Source organism: Corythoichthys intestinalis, chromosome 8 (genome assembly GCF_030265065.1).
Source record: "Corythoichthys intestinalis isolate RoL2023-P3 chromosome 8, ASM3026506v1, whole genome shotgun sequence".
NCBI lineage: Eukaryota > Metazoa > Chordata > Actinopteri > Syngnathiformes > Syngnathidae > Corythoichthys > Corythoichthys intestinalis.
This window is the reverse complement of record NC_080402.1, coordinates 14,234,896-14,257,835: the sequence shown is the minus strand read 5'-3', so window position 1 is coordinate 14,257,835 and position 22,940 is coordinate 14,234,896. Positions and strand designations below refer to the sequence as shown.

General features: G+C 38.1%; 1 protein-coding gene across 5 annotated transcripts in view; it reads left to right on the top strand.

The window, feature by feature from the left end:
• add3a (adducin 3 (gamma) a) overlaps positions 1–22,940 on the top strand; it is a 191,182-nt gene that overhangs the window by 52,010 nt on the left and 116,232 nt on the right. For 2 of the 5 annotated variants that reach the window (XM_057844315.1, XM_057844310.1), the window contains exon 1: positions 11,200–11,651. The exons of 2 other annotated variants lie outside the window; for them this stretch is intronic. The gene's annotated coding sequence lies outside the window, so the exon portion shown is untranslated. Of the gene's footprint in view, positions 1–11,198; positions 11,652–22,940 lie in introns of those variants that run through there. One more of the 5 variants, XM_057844312.1, reaches the window with a different exon arrangement.

Sequence of the window (22,940 nt, the reverse complement as noted above, 5' to 3'; positions counted from 1 at the left end):
CTCAAGTGGGAGCAGGTGATACTAGTCATTTTACAAACCCCATTTTCAAAGATGTTAGGATTTTGTGAGGGTGGGGACAATTACCGTAATTTTCTGACTTTAAGCCGCTCCTTTTTATTCTAATTTTGAATCCTGCGGCTTATAGTGCAGTGCGTCTTATTTGTTGATTTATTTGGGTTAATAGGTAACATTTTATTTGACATCGGCGTCATAAGACTGTCATAATTTTGACATGACACTGTCATGGGTGTTAATGAATGCTTATGACAGATGTTATTAAATGTCACCCGGCATATTTTGTCACTAACTCCATTTATGTCCAGCTCGGATCTTTTACATGCATTCAAAAGTGAGATAATTCTCTGGATGACACTAAAAAACATCTCTCATAAGCATTCATTAATGCTCATGGCAGTATCATGTCATCCGGTTAAAAGGATCCACGGATAGAAAGACTTGTAGTTAAAAGATAAACATTATTATAAGTTAAAATAATTTGATATTAAAACCTCTCTTGATGTTTTCAATTTTATACAATTTGTAAAATTAGTTTAACTAGTTTAACGTTGTTGTTGACGTCGCAGGGCGGTGACGTTACTGGGTTACGCTGCCGGTGTTCTGACGAATGGGTATCCCTTGTCGAAGTAGTATTCCTGCTGTTGATAGCAGCTTAATGTTGAACAAATCTTCTTTGTTTTGACACGTCTACTTAGACATATTATAGATCTAGTATTTAAATGAAAATATATAGATCCTCCCGCTATAATGTCAATATTCTATCTTAAACAATAAACACTATTAAAACTGAGGCGACCCACATGTTTACTGCTTATCAGATGTCGTTAACTTCCTAACGCTATTATCTTGTAATATCATCCATATTTTATTGTAGTCTTTCTTGTATACACGTAATTGCTTATGTGTTACCATTGCTTACGAGTTTAGTGGTCAAAATGAGAACTATAAAATGGAGGGGCGCTGTTGTCGTGCGCATGCTCATTAGCCCTTTGGATATCAATTTAGAGCTGAAACGAATACTCGACTAACTCGAGTTTAAAAACTGATCCGAGTAATTTTATTCACCTCGAGGAATCGTTTAATTTTGGCAGCTCTAAGCATCACGTTTTGCCTGGACTACTTTTAATGCGGGACAACGCGCTGACGTGTGCGTAGAGGAAGAAGCAATTAAAAAAAAAAAAAAAATACCGCAGCCGACAGCCGCTACAAACTACGCTGTCGCCGACGTTGCTAAAAACTACGCCCGCATGATGCTAGTTTGGTAGCAGGTAGTGTCCGATGCGTCTCATAGATATCGCATGCATTTAAGACTAGATGCGAAATGACAGACTCGGCCGAGTCTGGGCAGCATTAATAAACAGCCGCCATCTTTAAGCAGTAGACTTCTCATCGCTAATAAATATAACGTTACTGTCACTCGCTCACGTAATGTTAGCCCTTCGGAGGGCTAGGTTTCTATTGATTATGACCACTGTCGATGCGTGGCTAACATGTCTTACATACAGGCTTTATTTAATCTGTAAAAACACAGCGCTGTAGAGAGATGAGGGTGTAAAATTAAAACATAATAAAGCTAACTGTCAGTTTTAGCTCAGTAGTCATTACTGAATAAGTGTGCTCAAGACAGCAGGTATCTTACATTTATTTTGAACACGACAAAAACTCAAAATCCAACCAGTACTTACAGTTTAGACTAACTTAAAACTTTACTAAAACTTAAAAATAGCTTGACACAAATGGAAATTAAATTGAAACACGTGGGAAAAACACGTAGCTTTCAAGTGATGTATGTTATCAAGCGTAATTACATTTTTAGGTAAGAAATATGTTTTTTTTAATAAGATCTAGAAGTTTTTTGAGTGAAAGCAGTGATTTTTTTTCCCTAGTCACATCTTAGCTGCAATTGTTGGCTGTTTTCAACAATGTACATCGAAAATAAAGACATTGTGATTGACTGAAAGTGGTTCAATATTGGATTAAATGTCTTTTTGTCTCATGTATATTTATAATTGCTCTTTACCTAAAAAAAAAAAAAAATGTTTTATCCGATTACTCGATTAATCGATAACATTTTCAGTCGATTACTCGATTACTAAAATATTCAATAGCTGCAGCCCTATATCAATTTGACCGGGATACCCATTCGTCAGAACACCGGGCTTTCAGAGTATGACTCTAGCAACATAAAGATGACACCTGTTCAACCCTTTTGAATTGAATGCGAGAGGAACATTAATGAGCATGACAGAACTGTCTATATTTTACAAAACGAGCAGCAAAAGCAAAATCAACAGGAGTAACTGGATGAGACGAGATGAGAGTATGACAAAACCGGTGTTCTGCCAAAATGTGCTACACTGGCGAAACGTCCTACAAGACACGAATTTGACACCCAAAGTACTACCATGTGCTTATTTAGTTTAGATTCATACAGACAGAACATACTGCCTTAAGAAAATACTCAAACGTAGTAATATGAAATAAGGGTGGTTTAAATCCGCTACGTGACTAATGTGGTGTAACAGATCAACAATCTGCTTTAAAGCTACCACAAGAAAACACAATGCTTAAAAATATGAGAGAGACACACATGCAAAAAAATATTTTGAGGGAATGAAAAGGTAATAAAAGACTCAATAAAAACACAAATAGTAAGTATTCACCGCTTTTAACCAATGTGCGCATGTGTTGGACGTCTCACCGCGTAGAAGGAATTGCAGAACACCGGTAGTGTTCGTATAGTGACAGTGACGACGACGTCATCATCCCGAGCGTCCATTGTGCGCATAAAACATGGCGTCCTCCCTAGGTCAAAACATGTACTAAATATAATACATTTTTAAATCAATAGCAATATTGCATGTGTTTCTAATAACATGTTTTAGTAAAAGAGAACAATTGCGGCTTATTACAGTCTACACATCTTTAAGTCCGAGGTTCCCTTTAATAGCTTTTGGTGTAAGTATTCCATAATAGTTTTCTTGTCAAATTTGGTGGAAGGCGGCTTATAGGTGCACCGTATATTCCGAAAATTACGTTAAATAAAAATAGTACAGTGGGTAGAAAATCCCTTGCAACCTTTAATTGAATGCACTACAAATACAAGGTACTGCATTTGATGCTTGAACTGAAAAGGCTCAATTGTAAACCAGCAAAAATGAGTTGAGGTTCACTATTGTGTGAACAAGCTCCTAAGCAAAAAAAAAAAAAAAAACAACCAAAAATAGGTCAAAGCAATTTAAAAGTTTAATATCATTGTGGGGAGAACTGGAATGGATAATAAGATAATAAGATTTCACACTGCTGAGTGTACCGCAACAGTGAGTGTGCAAATGTTGTACATGTACGTGAGCTTTTGAAGATGTGAGCAGTTTAAATGAAATTGTGGTGCACGGTGATGTCATCATTAGCGATGAGCAAGTAAATGATTCCCATCTGTTCAGTAATTTAGGGACTAACACAATGCAACAATTCAGGTTCTTGGTTTAATCCCACCTTTTTTTCACCACCAACATCTGTTACTCTTTTTTTATATTTATTAATGCTTTAATGCAAGTAGATGGCTATTGACCGTTAAACAAATACTTGTAAATGAATTGATTACCACGTTCAACTCTGCGATTTTTTTTGGTTTTATGTTCTGTATTCTTATGTTTAACATATCCCTATTTTAGAAATCATACCCTTTCTTCACAAATTTCAGTATGAAATTATGGACCCTCACCTACAGTGGTATGAAAAAGTATCTGAACTTGTTAAAATTTCTCACATTTCTTCATAAAGTCACTATCAAATGTGATCTGATCTTTGTCAAAATCACACAGATGAAAAAAACAGTGTCTGCTTTACCTAAAGCCACCCAAACATTTATATTTAATGTGGATAGTTTGCAAACAATGACAGAAGGGGGGAAAAATAAGTTAGTGAACCATCACATTTAATATTTTGTGCCCCCCCCGGCAGCAATAACTTCAACCATACGCTTCCTGAAGCTTCAGATCAGTCTGGCACATCGATCAGGACTAATCTTGGCCCCTCTACAAAACTGCTGTAGTTCAGTCAGATTCCTGTGATGTCTGGTATGAATCGCTGTTTTTTTGGTCATGCCACAGCATCTCAATGGGGTTCAAGTCTGGACTTTGACTTTGCCACTCCAAAACATATATTTTGTTCTTCTGAAACCATTCTGGAGTTGATTTACTTCTGTGTTTTGGATCATTGTCTTGTTGCAGCATCCATCCTCTTTTTTGCTTCAACTGTCTGACAGGTTTTCCTGCAAAACATCCTGATAAACTTTTGAATTCAGTCTTCCACTAATGATTGCAAGTTGTCTAGGCCCCAAATCATGATGCTAACTCCACCATGCTTCACGGTTGGGATGAGGTGCTGATGTTGGTGAGCTGATCCATTTTTCCTCCACACGATTTTGTGTGTTACTCCCACACAATTCAACTTAGGTTTCATCAGTCCACAAAATATTTTGCCCAAAAATATGTGGTGTGTCCAAGTGTGTTTTTGTTTTTTTTTTACAGACAGCAGTGGAGTCCTCCCATGAACACCATCCTTGGCCATAGCTTTACATATAGTTGATGTGTGCACAGAGATATTGGACTGTGCCAGTGATTTCTGTAAGTCTTTAGTCGACACTCTAGGGTTCTTTTTACCCCTCTGAGTATTCTGCGCTGAACTCTTGGTGCCATCTTTGGTGGACGGCAACTCTTTGGGAGAGAAGGAACAGTGCCAAACTCTCTCCATTCGTATACAACTTCTCTCACTGTCAATTGATGAAAATCCAGACTTTTAGAGATGGTTTTGTATCCTTTAACAGCTTTATACAAATCAACAATCCTTGGTCGCAGGTCTTCAGACAGCTCTTCTGACCGAGCCATGATGCACATCAGACAATGCCTCTCATCAAAACAAGCCTTACTAGGTGTGTGGTTTATAGTGGGCAGGGCAGCTTTAAACCACTCACCGGTGATTGGGCACACACCTGACTTAAATTGTTTGGTCAAAATTGGTTTCAATTGCTCTTTAAAGTGCATGTGACACGAAAAAGCATGTTTATTTCATAATACACGCGGTATTTTATGCTCCTGAATGATATGGACCGCTTGGATGTGTGTGGAAGCGATCAATATATTTATTTAGTTTTTGGATCCCGCGCCATGAAAATGAGTGACTTCCGGCTTCGGTCTTGCATTGAGGAGGAGGGCGCTGTGACATGTACGGGAGAAGGACTCCTCTTCACTATACAGCCGTACGGTTGTGTATGAGGACTAAGGATTCGGCTAATTTTTCGGATTAATACGTTTATTTTTCGCATCACGTCAGCCAAACGGCTGCAGAAAAATCTTGCTGTATGAGGGAGAGGCGTGTGCGCCTTTTTGGAGTTTCAAAAGGTTCCCATTCACCGTGGATATTGGCCAAAACAAGCCCTACTACTGTGGGACCATTGGTCTTACGAGGAAGTGAGTAAACATCTTGTTTTGTATTATGTCAAATATGAATACAGCGATTACAAAGTAAACACTACAAACTTTCTTTAAATAAAGGACTACTTACGTTTGATCATTGATAGGCATGTAAAAAGCTCTCCTCATGCACATTAGCTGCACGTTAGCTGCACAACAACTACAGCCGCCCTCCTCTGGGGAACGAGCGGTAAATTGCTCTCTGCCGGGCGGTTTGCCGATCCGCGAAGACAATCGACAACCCAGTCATCATGTCAAATAATCCGGGCTAGTTATGTGTGATTTTCCGCTTCGAAGACTTTGAAACATCACTCGGTTCGGGTTAGCATGTCGGCTAGCTGTCACGCCTCTTGGTTTGATGGTTTGTTTTCGGACATATGTCATTCCCCTTCTTGGGGAAGGGGAATGACATATGTCCGATTTAGGTGTCATAAAATATCGTTCGGGAGGTGCAACAGTAAAGGTGAAGTCGACAGTTTTGACCATTATGGAGTAATTTTGCCATGTCGTCCTGAATAAGTGCATTTTTATTATTTCATATTCCATTTAGCACAAGACTGTTATTTGTCATGACTATGCCATTTATTTAGCAGTTGGGGAAAATACTTGGATAAAAAGAATATCCTGTAAAAATATTGAACTAAAGAGACAGAAACAATGACGTTTTGCAGATCTCTTTGTCGCGTTTTCCTCGTTGTGAATGGTTCCGCCTCGACGGGCTGACTGGTCCTTCTCAAGCCATTTATTTAGCTATTGGGGAAAAATACTTGGATAAAAAGAATATCCTGTAAAAATATTGGAGTAGAGAGACTGAAACAATGACATTTTGCGGCTCTCGTCGTTGCGTTCCTCGTTCTGAATAATTCCCCCTCAATGGGCTGTATAGTAAAACCGATGAGCCCAGTCTCCCGCTGACGTCATCCACCTGGTGGGGACGCTTGAGCCCTATAATGGTAGGCGTGGCTAACAGGCAGATTAAAAGACTAATTTCTCGTCATATGCACTTTGCTAAATTGTTGTATATAGTCGAATCGTCTCAAAATATGATTCTAATTCACATAATAATGCTATTGAAGACTTTTTTTCTCCTGTCGTATGCTCTTTAAGTCTCCTTTGGCAGAGGGTTCACTTACTTATTTTTCTACCTTCTGTCATTGTTTGCATGGTATCCTAATTAAAATATGAAAACCTATAAATGTGTGGGTGGTCTTAGTTAAAGCAGACACTTTTTTTCATCTGTGTGATTTTGACAAAGATCAGCTCACATTTGATGGTGATTTTATGTAGAAATGTGAGAAATTCCAAAAGGTTCAGATACTTTTTCGTACCACTGTAGTTCCACTTTATATATTCATTAAGTTTCATGCTGCGTTAACAAGGCCAAAACGGTAGCATTCGTATAAAATTTAGACCTAAAAAAAAAAAAAAAAAAAAAACTACTCCAAGGGGCAACATTGGAAATGAATGAGATAAAATGGCTGTAGTTTAACAAAGACGTAAGCAGGTCCTATAAAACATTTAAATGATTGCTGGTTCCATGCAGAGCAAGGGAGAGACCAACAGACACACAGAGGGAAAGAGCAGTTCCATGGTCCAGGACCAGGTGGAGGGCACTGCTGATGAGAAAAATGAGTGCAGACAGTGGAACAAAAAATCCAGCCTCCTTGGCTGTGTCTGCATTTCACATCGCACTAGTGCACACATATTTCCTGACAGAACTTTGTGGACAAGGAACAATCCATTGTTATTATTTTTTATGATGATCCAGATGAAGATGCTTATCAGGGATTTGCTTCTTATCTCTTGTTGACATTACAAGATAGAGCAGTCTCAACACTATCCTTAATTGCTTTAAAATAAAAAATAAAAAAATAAAAAAAAGACCTGACATTATTTAGGCATATGGGTGTTGACAGAACATATACAGTATTATTAAACTCAGAAGTTATAAAAGATATAAACATATTTTATGTAAACCCCTCTACACTGTGCATCTCTGGTCAAATTATAATAAAGCAGGGTTTCAGAGACTGCAAGTGGCATACTCTCACAGAATCTTTGTTAAAAAGGCCCAGATGGAACAGCGCTTGCTTGTAGGGCAAATGTTTGTAGCGGCTCGGGTGAGTAGTCTCCAGTCTGTTTTAAGGATGCTGATGTTTAATTTTATTAGTCGTCTGAATGGTTCTAAAAATGCCTGACTTACATTTTGCACAGCTCGACACGCTGCTTGTCACAGTTCTGGAAGCACTGGTAAAGGTGCCTTTGTAACAGTGGGTTGCTAGGAGACCCAGTGTTGTGTCACTGTACCGTAATTTTCGGACTATAAGGCGCACTTGACACCCACCATATTTGACAAGAAAACGGCATTTGCTCATAGATAAGTACTGGACCATGAGCTGCAGCTGTCGCCACTGTATTATGGGATATTTACACCAAAATATATTAACCGGTAACACTTTATTTGACTGCAGCATCATATGACTTTCATAAGACCAAATTAACCACCATGAAGCTTTGAACCAATTGGCTGCAATGCTTTAAGAAGTTTCATTTGGCCATCACTGCCCTCTTGGGGGAGACAGTAAAGCACTGCTGCCACCTGCTATCAACATTGTTGCCATCCAACATGCCTCCTAATATGCATTGGAGCACTACAGATGTAAATAATAATCAAAATTCATGTTCTGTGCAAATTATTTCTTCAGTTACTGTTCGAATTGCTTCATTGATTTCAAGTTATGGTATTTTGTAACACTTTATTTGACAGTGGCACCGTAAGACTGTCATAAGACAATCATAATTATGACAACTCTTTCATGAGTATTAATCAATGCCTAATACAGATGTCATTTAGTGTCATATGGCAAATGATCACACTTTTGAATGGATGTAAAAGATCCGAGCAGGACATAAATGGAGTTAGTGACATAATTTGCCGGATGACGCTCAATGACATCTATCATAAGCATTCAATAATGCCCATGTGCCATGTCATAAATATGACGGTCTTATGACAGTCTTATGACGCCACTACGGTCTTATGACAGTCTTATGACGCCGCTGTCAAATAAAGTGTCACCTATTAACTCAAATAAATCGACAAATAAACTGCACTTGACTATAAGCAGCAGAATTCCAAATGAGTAAAAAAGTAGCGGCTTATAGTCCAAAATTTACGGTAATTCACTTTTTATTATTTTGTTTTTATTTTTTAATCTTTTCCTTGTGTTGTGTTGTTGTGATTTGGACCTTGAGTGTGTTAATTAGAATATGTAGATCCTTACGTATATTGTAACAAATCGGATTGCATGCATGCTTCAGGTTGCAAAGTTGATGTGTGAAGTGTAGTGTTTTACACGCTGTCCCTCAACGTACGGCGTGACTGACCGGAGAGGAAAGAGTGGACATTTTGTTGGCGTGGGCTGCGACTTACAGTAGTCGTGTTCGTGCTCTCAGTTGCAAATAAACCATTGAAAACCCCAACAAAATTTGTGTTGTCCTTGTAAACAGTACAATATGTTTGGTCGCTTTTTAAATTCATTTGACTCTTGTGTTTTCCAGTACAATTTTTTACTGCGCGGCGTAAAAACATTTAAAATTTCGTACAAAATACGGGCAAACCGTACGAGTTGACAAGTATGAAATTTACACGTTGTCTGGACTACCTGCCGACTTAAAAAGTATAATATACTCAGATGGAACTGTATGGAGTTCGGGATTAGATTGTTTTACAAGTGTCTCAGCTAAGATTTGAATGTATTTATTTTTTGTTGTAAAAATCAGGTGTGCGCAATCACAAACAGCCGATGTTTGGCTGACCTTGGCGCTGACCTAACATGTGACTAAGCATGTGCCGGTATGATATCTGGGTTAAAAATATAAAATGTGTTAATTGAGATACCTGTATCTGGGTTAAAAACAAAAATCCATTGAATAGGATTTTTATTTTTCAGAAGCATTTTCGCAAAATAGTTAAGTTGAAATAAATAACAAAAACAACAAAAATTAACTGAAATATTCTAAATTAGGGCTGCAGCTCTCGATTATTTAAGTAGTCGATTAATCGATAAACCATTACTTCTAATAATCGAGTAATCGGATAAGGAACATGAAAAATTAAATTACCTGAGCTGAGCCTCAAATGGTATGAAAAATTAATGAGGCTCTATATACAACAAAAGAACAATTGGCTAACTTACATCGCAAAAGTCCGCTAGTTTAAATGTGATAAAATGCTAACTTTTATACAATGCTCTTAACAAATGGTTCAGACACATATTCCCACAAAAATAGGCTAAATACACCTATAAACTAAATTACGAATGCATAAAAAAAAAAAACATTAGCTCAAACAAAATTTAGCTTATGAGCACCTGGATTCAGCCATGTGAATTGAGGCAGACTAGAAGGCAGTGTATCCACCCAAATCAATAAAACTAAATGCAAACACTTTCAAAATAAACCATTACAATGTCACTTTAATTAAACGAATACTCGAAGCAGCAAAATTTAATTCGAATATTTTTTTCCTATCGAATGCTCGAGTTAATCGATTAACCGTTGCACCACTATTCTAAATAATATTAAAATAAATGCAGTCCTTTAGGTGAGCCTAAACCCACAGCCACAGCTCAACATTTTTACCATCAAAAGAAAAATAATTGAATTATTTTCCATAAAACGCTCATGTGTATGACTCGTATCATGTTTACATTATACACACACTCTTTCTCAACACAGACAGTTGCCTGAGGGAATAAAACACATGTGTTTACCACCGCTAGACACACTAAACACCCTGGAGTTAACTCTCATAGTTGGTGGCTTAACTTTAATTTTGTATACATGCAAACTCATATTGGAGCTATTGCCTCCTCGGCAGCCACCCCCCGCAAACATGTTTTACATGTTGGTTGTCCCGCCTCCTCTAAGTCGCAGCCGTCTGTAACTTTTCTGTAGCCGAAGTATTCCCATACCAGCAATTTAGTTTTCTTCGGTGGGGGGAAAAGTTAAGGAGTTTCACCTCCTACAGCCATCGTGTAGCACAGCTGATTCACTGACACTGAGCAACAACCGGTGGGGGAGGGTTGAGCCTTGCAGCTGTAAATGAGGGATTTCTCCGTGCATTTTCGGTACATAAAAAATAGCTAATACCGTAGGGACGGTATGACGGAAAATTTTTGCGGTTTTGAAACCGTGACGTTTTCATACCATGGTATACCTTGAAATGGGTAATCGGCACATGTCTACATGTGACTGATCACCATCGCATTGTAACGTTTGTTTCTGAATAACAAACAGTTGCCCGAGAGTCCATTTGATGATAATGTGCTGTATGTGTCTTTTGTAAACAACCGACTTTATAAATCAGTCAAGTGCACCAGGTTGCGTGGTGGTCTGCGGCCAGACAGCAATATAATCCGCGACCTTTAAGTATAGTTGCTCGGAGACGGTTGCGGGCTATCCGAGGTTGTGTGAATGAGAGCGAGGATTGCGGAAGAAGGACCAAGTTTTGAATTGATCAAAGAAAAAGACAGGAGAGGGGGTTGAAGCAAAGGGTGAGAAGCGAGCAAGAGAGTGAGGGGGAGGAGGCAAGGGTGGAGCAGGAAGGGCGATTATGGTGTTAGCCTGCCACTGATTGGTCGACGGGTTTGTGTGTTTTTGCGTGGACCTTTTTGTGTGCGTGTGTGTGAGAGCCACTGGGCGGGGGATTAAGCCTGCATCACGTGGTTCCTTTAGCTTCTTTTGCACACACATGCACACCCACACATGAACACACACATACCCTCATTTGCAGAGGGCACACACAAACTGATCGTCTCACATATACGCTCACAGCTGTTTCGACTTCTCTCCCTGATCAACGGCGAGTAGAACTGCAGCAAGCTGAGGGAGAAAGCCGCTCTGCAGCTAGCTCAGCACTGCAACAGCAACTAAATGGAGGATTTAGATTGACAAGTGCACTGATTTGTTTTTACGACCGCTTCCTCGTTTTTCCCTTGGTTCATATCCTGCTCTTTCTCTCACAGTCTCTGTCCTGCTTTTCCTCTGAATCTGTGGACGTTTATAGGAAAAAGAGACATGTGCTTTTCTTTTTGTTTTGGCACCTACTACCACTGCCGGTTTGCTCCCATTCACTGACCAAGGAGGAAATCAAAGGTTGGTTGGGCTTGTATATTTACTGTACACCTGCATTGACTTTCACCGTCCTAAAACTTTCCGTGATAGTTTGTTTGACCCAGCCACTCATCTTGTGTTGGGTTGCACCTCAACCAATTCACACTCATTCCACTGCTGTGAATGATTTTCAATTTAAGGGAAATTCCACGCTCTTACCGTTGCATGAGCCCTCCGTGCTGCACTATAAACACACATGGTGTAAACTGTGTGGTGAGTGTTAGCGCCAGAGGAGATTAGCGCTACTTATTATCTCATGCGTGGACTCGTTATGTGAAGGCCAAGATAGACTCATTGCAGCACTGTAGCACTATTTTCTGAATTACGAATAAATAACGGTGGCGTGTTAGTGAGGGGTTAGCAGGTCTGCCCCACAGTTCTGAGGTCAGGGGTTCAATCCTGGGCTCCGGCTTACCTCTGTAGACTTCGCGTAGGTTTTCCCCGGGTACTCTGACTTCCTCCCGCATCCCAAAAACATGCATGGTCAGCTGACTGAACATTCTAAATTCTCCATAAGTGTGACTGTGAGTGTGAAAAGGTTGTTTGTCTCTATGTGCCCTATGATTGGCAGGAAACCAGTTCAAGGTATACCCTGTCTTCTATCTATAGTTAGCTGGAATAAGTTCCTGCACCCCCGCGACCCTTGTGAGGAAGTTGATGATGACAAATGAATCACTCCGAAAGGGGTGCTTGTTGTGTGCATGGTGTTAACCCTTTATAGGGCAAGTGACAAATTTTGGTGGTATAACTAGGGCTGCAACTATCGAATATTTTAGTAGTCGATTCATCAATGGACTAGTTAGTTCGAATAATCGAGTAATCGGATAAGGAACATGAAAATTTATAATACCTGAGCTGAGCCTCAAACTGTATATACCGTATTGGCCCGAATATAACACGGCCCTGATTATAAGACGACCCCCTCTTTTTCAAGACTGAAATTTGAAAAAAGACTTTTTGAACACCAAATTATTTTTTATACAGAAAATAATTACAGTACATCCGAAACAAATAATTATAACAATATATTTGAGATAAAAAGCATGTTATTTTGCCTCATTCAAATCTGAACATTTAAATATGTAAACTAAAGTGCAATCACATTCGTAAATGAATGGCTTCTGGTTTTTGAAAGGTAAATGAACCAATCTATTGTGATAAAATAACGAAATTGCAATAACTGCATTAACCATCAAAGTGGTAGTCTTGAAACAAATCTGAATAAAGAAAAACATTGCAATAAAATAATGCAAACTGGTTAAACTAAAAAGAGAAGCTGAGAACATCGCTTCAATGATATCTGGTGCCGTTTAGCGTCGTGAATGGGGAGAGTAGCTGAGATCTGTCATGACAGAAAATCGCTTCAATGATATCTGGCGCCATCTAGCATCGTGAATGGGTAGAATGTCTAGACCGCGAATATAAGACGACCCCCTCTTTTTCAGTCTTATTTCAATGCAAAAAACACCGTCTTATATTCGGGCCAATACGGTATATATATATATATATATATATATATATATTTTTTTTTTTTTTTTAAATGAGGATCTATGTACAACAAAAGAACAATTGGCTAACTTACGTAGAAAAAGTCCGCTAGCTTAAATGCTATAAAATGCTAACTTTTTTTTTTTTTTTTTTTTTACAATGCTCTTAACAAATGGTTTACGTAGAAAAAGTCCGCTAGCTTAAATGTTATAAAATGCTAAAGTTTTTTTCTTCAAAATGCTCTTGACAAATGGTTACGACACGTGTTCCCACAAAAAACGGCTAAATATACCTGTAAACTAAATTATGAATGCATTAAATAACATTAGCTCAAACAAAAACTTAGCTTGCTTTGGTCTTAACAGGGAGCAGTTGGATTCAGCCATGTGAAAAGAGGCAGAGCAGAGGGCTGTGTAACCACCCTAATCAATAAAACACAATGCAAACACTTTCAAAATATCCCATTACAACGCCACTTTAATTAAACGAATACTCGAAGCAACAATATTTAATTTGAAATTTTTTTTCTAATCAAATACGCGAGTTAATCAATTAATCGTTGCAGCACTAATAATAACTTAAAGCGCAAAACGGCACCTAGTATATATGACATTCTTATAAAAAAATAGTTGCTCAAAGTATTCAATTATACAAATTTCCAATTTATTAGACTTTTGATAATGGAAAATAATGTTGAAAGGGAACCTCAGACTTAAAGACTTGTAGGCTCTAATAAGTCACAATTGTTCTCTTTTACTAAAATAATAAATATTGCCATTGATTTAAAAATCTATAATATTTAGTACATGTTTTGACCTACGGAGGGCACCATGTTTTAAGCGCGCAATGGACGCTCGGAGTGATGACATAGATTGTCACTGTCACTCGACGAATACTACCGGGTTACTGCAATTCCTTCTACGCTGCGAGACGTCCGACAATTGCGCTTATCGTTTAAAAGTGGCAAGTGCTTACTATATTTGTTTTTATTGAGTCTTTTTTAACCTTTTCATTGAATTCAAACCATGGTTCAAAATACTTTTTGATTGTGTTTACCTCTCATACTTTTAAGTATTATGTTTTCTTGTGGTAGCTTTAAAGCAGATTGTTGATCTGTTGACCACATTAGTCACGTAGCATATTTAAGCCACCTTTATTTGATGTTACAGTTAGTGCAGCAACTATTAATCGATTAACTCGAGTATTTGATTAAAAAAAAGGATTCGAATAAAATTTTGCTGCTTCGAGTATTCCTTTAATTAAATGGCGTTGTAATGGTTTATTTTGGGAGTGTTTACATTTAGTTTTATTGATTTGGGTGGATACACAGCCCTTTAGTCTGCCTCATTTCACATGGCTGAATCCAGCTGCTCCATGTTAAGACCAACAAAAACCAAGTTTTTGTTCGAGCTAATGTTTTTTTTAATGCATTCATCATTTAGTTTATAGGTATATTTAGCCATTTTTGTGGGAATATGTGTCTGAACCATTTGTTATGGGCATTGTAAAAAAAAAAAAAAAAAGTTAGCGTTTTATAGCATTTAAGCTAGCAGACTTTTGCTATGTAAGTTAGCCAATTGTTCTTTTGTTGTACATAGATCGTTATTTATGTATTTATTTATTTATTTTTGCATACCGTTTGAGGCTCAGCTCAGGTATTTTAATTTTTCATGTTCCTTATCCGATTATTCGAACTAACTGGTTCATTGATTAATTGACTACTAAAATAATCGATAGCTGCAGCCCTAGTTACAATGTTTAAGTATTTTCTTAAGGCATCTTTAGTATGTTCCGTCTGTATGCATCTAAACAAAACAAGCTGAAAGTGCACGGTAGTACTTTGGGTGTCAAATTTGCCTCTTGTAGATGTTTCGCCGGTGGAGCACATTTTTGGCAGAACACCGTTTTTTCCTACTCTCGTCTCGTCTCATCCCGTCTTTCCTGTTTATTTTGCTTTTGCTGCTCGTTTTGTGAAATATCCACAGTGCTGTCATTAATGTTCATCTCGGGTTCAAATTGAAAGGGTTTAACAGAGGACATGTTTATGTCGCTAGAGTTATACTGTGGAAGCCCGGCAGCTTAACCATGTGACGTCACAGCGCTGTGACGTCAACAACAGTGGTGACCTACCGTATTGGCCCGGATATAGTAAGACCGTGTTTTTTTCATTGAAATAAGATTGAAAAAGTGGGGGTCGTCTTATACTCGCAGTCGAGACGTTATACCCATTCACGACGCTAGATGGCGCCAGATATCATTGAAGCAATATTCTGTCATGACAGATCTCAGCTACTCTCAAGTTTAACCAGTTTGCATTATTTTATTGCAATGTTTTTCCTTATTCAGATTTGTTTCAAGACTAGTTACAGTTAGACTTCACTTTGATGGTTAATGCAGTTATTGCAATTTTGTTGTTTTATCACAATAGATTAGTTTATTTACATTTCAAAAACCAGAAGCCATTCATTTACGAATGTTATTGCACTTTACATATTTAAATGTTCAGGTATTAAGATATGAATCAGGCAAAATAACATGCTTTTTCTCTCAAATATATTGTTATAATCATTTGTTTCAGATGTACTGTAATTATTTTCTGTATAAAAATTAATTTGGTGTTCAAAAAGTCTATTTTCAAACTTGAGTCTTGAAAAAAAGGGGCTTGTCATAAAATGAGGGCCTATATATATCTTATATTCGAGCCAATACAGTACTAGTTAAACTAATTTTACAAATTGTATAAAAACAAAAACATCAAGAGGGGTTTCATTATCAAATTATTTGATCTCATAATAACTTTTATCTTTTAAGAACTAAAGTCTTTCTATCCGTGGATCATTTTAAACACAAATGTCACCGCTTATGGGCGCAGTTGTTCTGTGAAGGAAGTCATACACATGAATAGATTAGACCACAGGTGCTTGTGATAATGGGTAATAATGACATAACAAGAAAGGCGGGAAATTTGACAGTCACATTTGATTAGCATTGATAAAATATCTACAGTTATCCTATATAATATACGTATATAATTTGTTGATATCTAACCTTTACGAATTAATACAATTAAAATGAATAGTTTTTTTTCCCCATAATATATAAATGAGTGCTCTATAAATGACACTTGTTATGGCTTCCAATAGAACTCTAAAGTTGATATTTTTTTCAGAGTATTTAAATGAGTCCTCTTTAAAGGTTGAAGCTGCTGAAGTTTTGGCTCACACACTGTCCTCTAATTTTACAGCTCGCTCTGTATTACCAGTGTGCTTAAAATGTAGAAACACGCCCACCTCCTGCGTCCGTGCGCGTGTGTGCATGTGTATGCAGTGGACTGTTGGTCTATGTGTGGGTATAATTAGCTGCCAGAAAGATTCTTTCCTGGTATTGTTACTGTTAGGGTTGTAACGTAACCCTCAAGGCAGTCTATATTTAGAGGTGAAAACCAATAGATACACAAGCGGTCACACTTTGGTGTGTCCCCCAAGCATGCAAAGGGTATGTGGGCGGGTGGGTGTTTTTGGTGGTACTGCCCAGTGACCAGTGCCCTAGTGAGGACTAGAACGCCACTCAGAAGAGCAATGCTCTCCATCAAGGCAGAGACGGTCCATTTTTAGTTCTGCACCTGCACCTTCTGTTCAAGACTACAACACTGTAAAAATACAAGTTGTTTTACTTTATAGCTCTTAATCATACTAACATGTTTAAGTAGATATCAGTTTTATGTGTTCTTAAAGCAACACTAGGTAACCTTTCAGCTTTGGTTGATTTTAGCGACGCAGGTGGACAAAAGCGGAAGTGATTTGCCTTAAGACTGCGTTACCCATGAGGACCATTGCACAGTGTCGTAAAATCATGTCTTGTCTCTTATGTTGCTCTGCCAACCCTGCAGAATTTGCGCGAAAGCGTCGCATCAACTTCTGTCTTTATAACTTTTTTTGTGTGGCAGGGTTCCTGCCACCCTCCTCAAAGTTAATTAGTGCCGTTGAAAGCGATACAAACCCCCTCAAGATATAAGGGAGGTGTTTGTCAACTACCGTATTTTTCGGACTATAAGTCGCAGTTTTTTTTCATAGTTTGGCTGGGGGTGCGACTTATACTCAGGAGCGACTTATGTGTGAAATTATTAACACATTAATTTATTATATCATTTCACATGTTATTTTGGTGTTTTCGAGTGACACTGATGGTTTGGTAAACTTGTTAGCATGTTCTTTATGCTATAGTTATCTGAATCTGATTAATAGCTATGGTCACGTTCTCGTTCTGCCTTTGGCAATGTGTGTTCAATTGTATTATTTTATATTTATTTTTTATATTTAAATGCATGCTTTTAGTCTGCGGCGCTTTCACACCCAAGTGGGGGCGCACTCGCACTTGTTTACGTGAAGAAGAGCGCTCACACGCCAGAAGAAGACGGACAGCTACGTAGCTCTGAGTGAGTGGACGAGTTAGCGAGAGAGAAACACGGCTGCGAACCTACGTTCATTTTTTATGCTTTTAAAATATCTCTACAGGGGCAACGCCTGTGTGTATCATCTTTTCTGTTGTTGTTGTGTTTTCCACCCGCGATCGGACACTTAGAGCCAGTTGTGTGGTTGTTTGAACGATGTGCTAATGCTAGCGAACGCATGCTAACCGTTTGTGTCATTGCTGTAATAGCAGCTAATTATTATTTATTTACATTGATGCTAACCTGTTTGGTATCGAGGACGAAATGGATTTATAGTATTTCGATTTTTAGTTTTACTGTTCAAATGATGGTGTCAAAACGACCGCCAAAATAAAGTCAGCAAATTATACGGGACGTCCAGCATCGTCATTTGGGAGTTTAGCTTGCTGTATAGCCAGGACCGAGCCATAGTGTCCTGGTGAGGACAGTACATTCGCATTTCGTTGTTCATGCATCATGTAACATTATTATTAGGGCTGTCAAACGATTAAAATTTTTAATCGAGTTAATTACAGCTTAAAAATTAATTATCGTAATTAATCGCAATTCAAACCATCTATAAAATATGCCATATTTTTCTGTAAATTATTGTTGGAATGGAAAGATAAGACACAAGACGGATATATACATTCAACATACAGTACATTAGTACTCTATTTGTTTATTATAACAATAAATCAACAAGATGGCATGAACATTATTACATTCTCTTAAAGTGATCCATGGATAGACTTGTGGTTCTTAAAAGATAAATGTTAGTTCAAGTTATAGAAATTTTATATTAAAACCCCTCTTAATGTTTTCGTTTTATTAAAAATTGTAAAATTTTCAATCAAAAAATAAACTAGCAGCCCATCATTGTTGATGTCAATAATTACACCATGCTCACTCAGGGTACTAACCCATAAAATCAGTTGGACCCAAGCGCCAGCAGAGGGCGCCAAACACCAAAAAACAAGCGGGCATTACACTGTACTGTCATTTTAATCTGTTTGAGCGGGGCATGTGTGTTAATTGCGTCAAATATTTTAACGTGATTAATTCAAAAAATTAATTACCGCCCGTTAAAGCGATAATTTTGACAGCCCTAATTATTATACTTTACACTTATTCAGCATGTTGTTCTCTATTGTATTTTTATTTTAAATTGCCTTCCAAGATGACATATCTGTTCTATGCGTTGGATTTTATCAAGTAAATTTCCCCCAAAAATGTGACTTATGGTCCTGTGCGACTTATATGTTTTTTTCCTCTTCGTTGGGCATTATATGGCTGTTGCGACTTATACTCAGGCGCGACTTATAGTCTGAAAAATATGGTAGTTTCCAGTCGACACATAATCATAAATGTGATAAAAATATTTTATAAAGGTTGAAAAGTTACCTATTGTTGCTTTAAGTAACCTGTGAATTTGACTAACGCATTTTAACTTTAGTTAAAATGTAAACTTGAATAAAATGAGTTAACTTCTTTTATCAAGTTTGTGGGCAATACTTACATTTTTGTAACTGTAAACTGAACTTGAAATGTGCTGTGAGAATATAGCCGAAGCCTTAAATCATTTTTCTGTGCATTGCATTCCGTTGCGATTGTGGAGACCCGGGTTTTTATTCTGCTTGGATCAACAGATTATATACTGTATGCACTTAAACCCAATTCCACATAACTTAAATTCTGAGTTCATTTGACTGAAATCCAATTTGAAAATTCTAGCGACTTAAAATTTCGATATTTTTTTTTTTTGTTATTTATTATCTATATTTATATCTTATTTATTTATTTTATAAACAGTGAAGTAATGCACAGACACACGAATGAAAGTGCAGTACTTATCACTACCTACTGTTCCGCTGTGACCCACTTTCTTGACTTAATCTGATACTTTCTTAATTGAGAACTCAAGGCGGGTACTTTACTGGGTAGTGATGGCTCCCCCCAAAAAAATCACTTTTTTTCCTTCTCATATCATTTGATCTCAATTTTTTAATTTTTAGCTTTACTTGGTTATTCTATTGTTTTTAAACGGGTAGTTTTTAAGCATCTGCAATGAAATTACAAGAATCTAGAAACAACATTTCATTCAAATATGAAGTAAAATTAAACTAGTAGAAAAAGAACGCTTTCTTTATCTTTTTTTTAAATACAGTTGTTAATGAATATAATGTTTTTGACTGTATATGTCTGTGAGTGTTGTTGTATTTTGTTGTGTACGACAGGAAATTAGGTGGTGTTTAATTCTTTTGAGAGTTAAATAAGGCAAATCATTGCTAATTTTTATTAATAACATATTTCATTGGATATTAGCAACAAGATAGTGGGCGTGTTCAGAAAAATACATTTTGTATTGTTCAATTAAATGCGAACAAAAATACACGCGAACATGGAAAAGGGGGAATAACACAATAGGTCCGTGACAGTAGGTCAGTAATACTAACCTGACCTAAACAGCAAGCAGAGAGCCGATAAGACAACAAAACAAATTCACTCAAATACCAGCACAACGTAGGGGATTTCAAAACATTGGCGGCAGACAAACAACCAAGCAAATGGCCGAAATTCGAGAGTACAAGGTGTTGAATGGCGCCCAGCAAGTTAATATCTCTGCACGCTTCTCTTGGTTTGTCTGGGCTTAAATACAGTCTTAGTCAGCTTGAATCGGCTGCAGTCAGACGTCAGGAGCGCTCCCACAAACGACTCAGTAATAACACGATTTGACCAATATTGTGACAGCCAAATAACAACCAAAAATAACGTAATGTCCGGGCTATAAAATCGCACCAGCAGCCCTCCCCGCACAGAGAGCGCCAGTGGGCAACACGGGACAACTCTGTGAAAGTGTCCAACCAGCGTCATTCCCCGGATATCTCTACGTGCGTGAAAGCAATGACACGAGTAAATCCCACGTCACCTTACACAGGAATTTACCGGGATATGTTTGTGAAAGGTGCTATGGTCTATAATTTTCCTTTTTATAGTGGGGCAAATAAGTATTTAGTCAACCACTAATTGTGCAAGTTCTTCCACTTGAAAATATTAGAGAGGCCTGTAATTGTCAACATGGGTAAACCTCAACCATTAGAGACAGAATGTGGAAAAAAAAAACAGAAAATCACATTGTTTGATTTTTAAAAAATGTATTTGCAAATCATGGTGGAAAATAAGTATTTGGTCAATACCAATAGTTCATTTCAATACTTTGTTATGTACCCTTTGTTGGCAATAACGGAGGCCAAACGTTTTCTGTAACTCTTCACAAGCTTTTCACACACTGTTGCTGGTATTTTGGCCCATTCCCCCATGCAGATCTCCTCTAGAGCAGTGATGTTTTGGGGCTGTCGTTGGGCAACACGGACTTTCAACTCCCTCCACAGATTTTCGATGCGGTTGAGATCTGGGGACTGGCTAGGCCACTCCAGGACCTTGAAATGCTTCATACGAAGCCACTCCTTTGTTGCCCTGGCTGTGTGTTTGGGATCATTGTCATGCTGAAAGACCCAGCCACGTGTCATCTTCAATGCCCTTGCTGATGGAAGGAGATATTCTCTCAAAATCTCTCGATACATGGCCCCATTCATTCTTTCCTTTACACAGATCAGTCGTCCTGGTCCCTTTGCAGAAAATCAGCCCCAAAGCATGATGTTTCCACCCCCATGCTTCACAGTGTGTATGGTGTTCTTCGGATGCAATTCAGTATTCTTTCTCCTCCAAAACACGAGAACCTGTGTTTTTACCAAAACGTTCTATTTTGGTTTCATCTGACCATAACACATTCTCCCAGTCCTCTTCTGGATCATCCAAATACTCTCTAGCGAACCACAGACGGGCTTGGACGTGTACTGGCTTCACCAGGGGGACGCGTCTGGCAGTGCAGGTTTTGATTCCCTGGCGGCGCATTGTGTTACTAATAGTAGCCTTTGTTACTGTGGTCCCAGCTCTCTGTAGGTCATTCACTAGGTCCCCCCGTGTGGTTCTGGGATATTTGCTCACTGTTCTTGTTATCATTTTGACGCCAGAGGGTGAGATCTTGCATGGAGTGGTCTTGTATGTCTTCCATTTTCTGATAATTGCTCCCACACTTGATTTCTTTACACCAAGCGAAGAGTGAAGAGTTACAGAAAACGTCTGGCCTCTGTTATTGCCAACAAAGGGTACATAACAAAGTATTGAGATGAACTTTTGGTATTGACCAAATACTTATTTTCCACCATGATTTGCAAATAAATTCTTTAAAAATCAAACAAAGTGATTTTCTTTTTTTTTTTTCCACATTGTTTCTCATGGTTGAGGTTCACCTATGTTGACATTTATAGGCCTCTCTAATCTTTTTCAGTAGGAGAACTTGCACAATTGGTGGTTGACTAAATACTTATTTGCCCCACTATATGTGTCTTCGTGTGTTGCAGTTTACCTCAACTAAAGAGTAATAAATGTACTGAAAACCATCAACATTCGATTCTTTTTGAGAGACTAGGGACTTTCAAACTAGTCAGTTTCCATCAGCGTCATGTTATGTTCGATTAAATACGAAACAGCCAGGTCCAACTCAATTTTTTGATGATCTGGATCTTTAAACGGGCCAGGAAAAGTGTCATTAGTCACAATTAGTTTCAGTAGTTTTTTTATGTTCTGTGCTGGAAAAGAGTTGACAATGCAGGTATGGCTGCTTGCTTCATGTGGAAAATGAAGTGTTATGTGTTTGAGGTGCTGGCTCCCAACCGGCTCCAAATGTCATTGGAGCACTGGTGCATGATAGGTGAACATTCCTGCTAATAAACAATAAGCTGCTATAAATGAGATGGAAGAGGGGGCTTATCATCAAACCAAAAGAAATAATGATGGAATGCAGTCATGCATCAATGCCACAGAGGTTGCATGTTACAGCCAAGTGTAACATAATACAACAGCACAGCAAGTTTGCCGTAGGGATGTTTATGAGAAGTCCCGTATCATATAAATGGTTATTTTCTAGGCAGCAATTAGTTCCGCTGCTGCTCTGCCGAGCTGGTCTTGTCAACCCTCATTCATTAAAATGGACTGAACTCTGATTCAATCACTAGCTTTCTGTTTAATTGGATAAATGTACCTCATACATGCTGAAAAATTATCTTGCTGTTGCTCTCATCTGTAACAAAGGGCAACACCAACAGGTGTTAAGACTATTATATTGGGATTTTAGTTTCAAACCTGACTGGATGAGAAAGTTTTCATGGATGACTTCTCTTCAGATAAAGATGGCTTATGTCAGGCAGAGTTGCTGAAAATGACTGTGCAGTCTGAGTGGTCCGGCTCACCAATGTCATAGGGGTTAAAGGTTATGGTCATCTTGCCTCGGG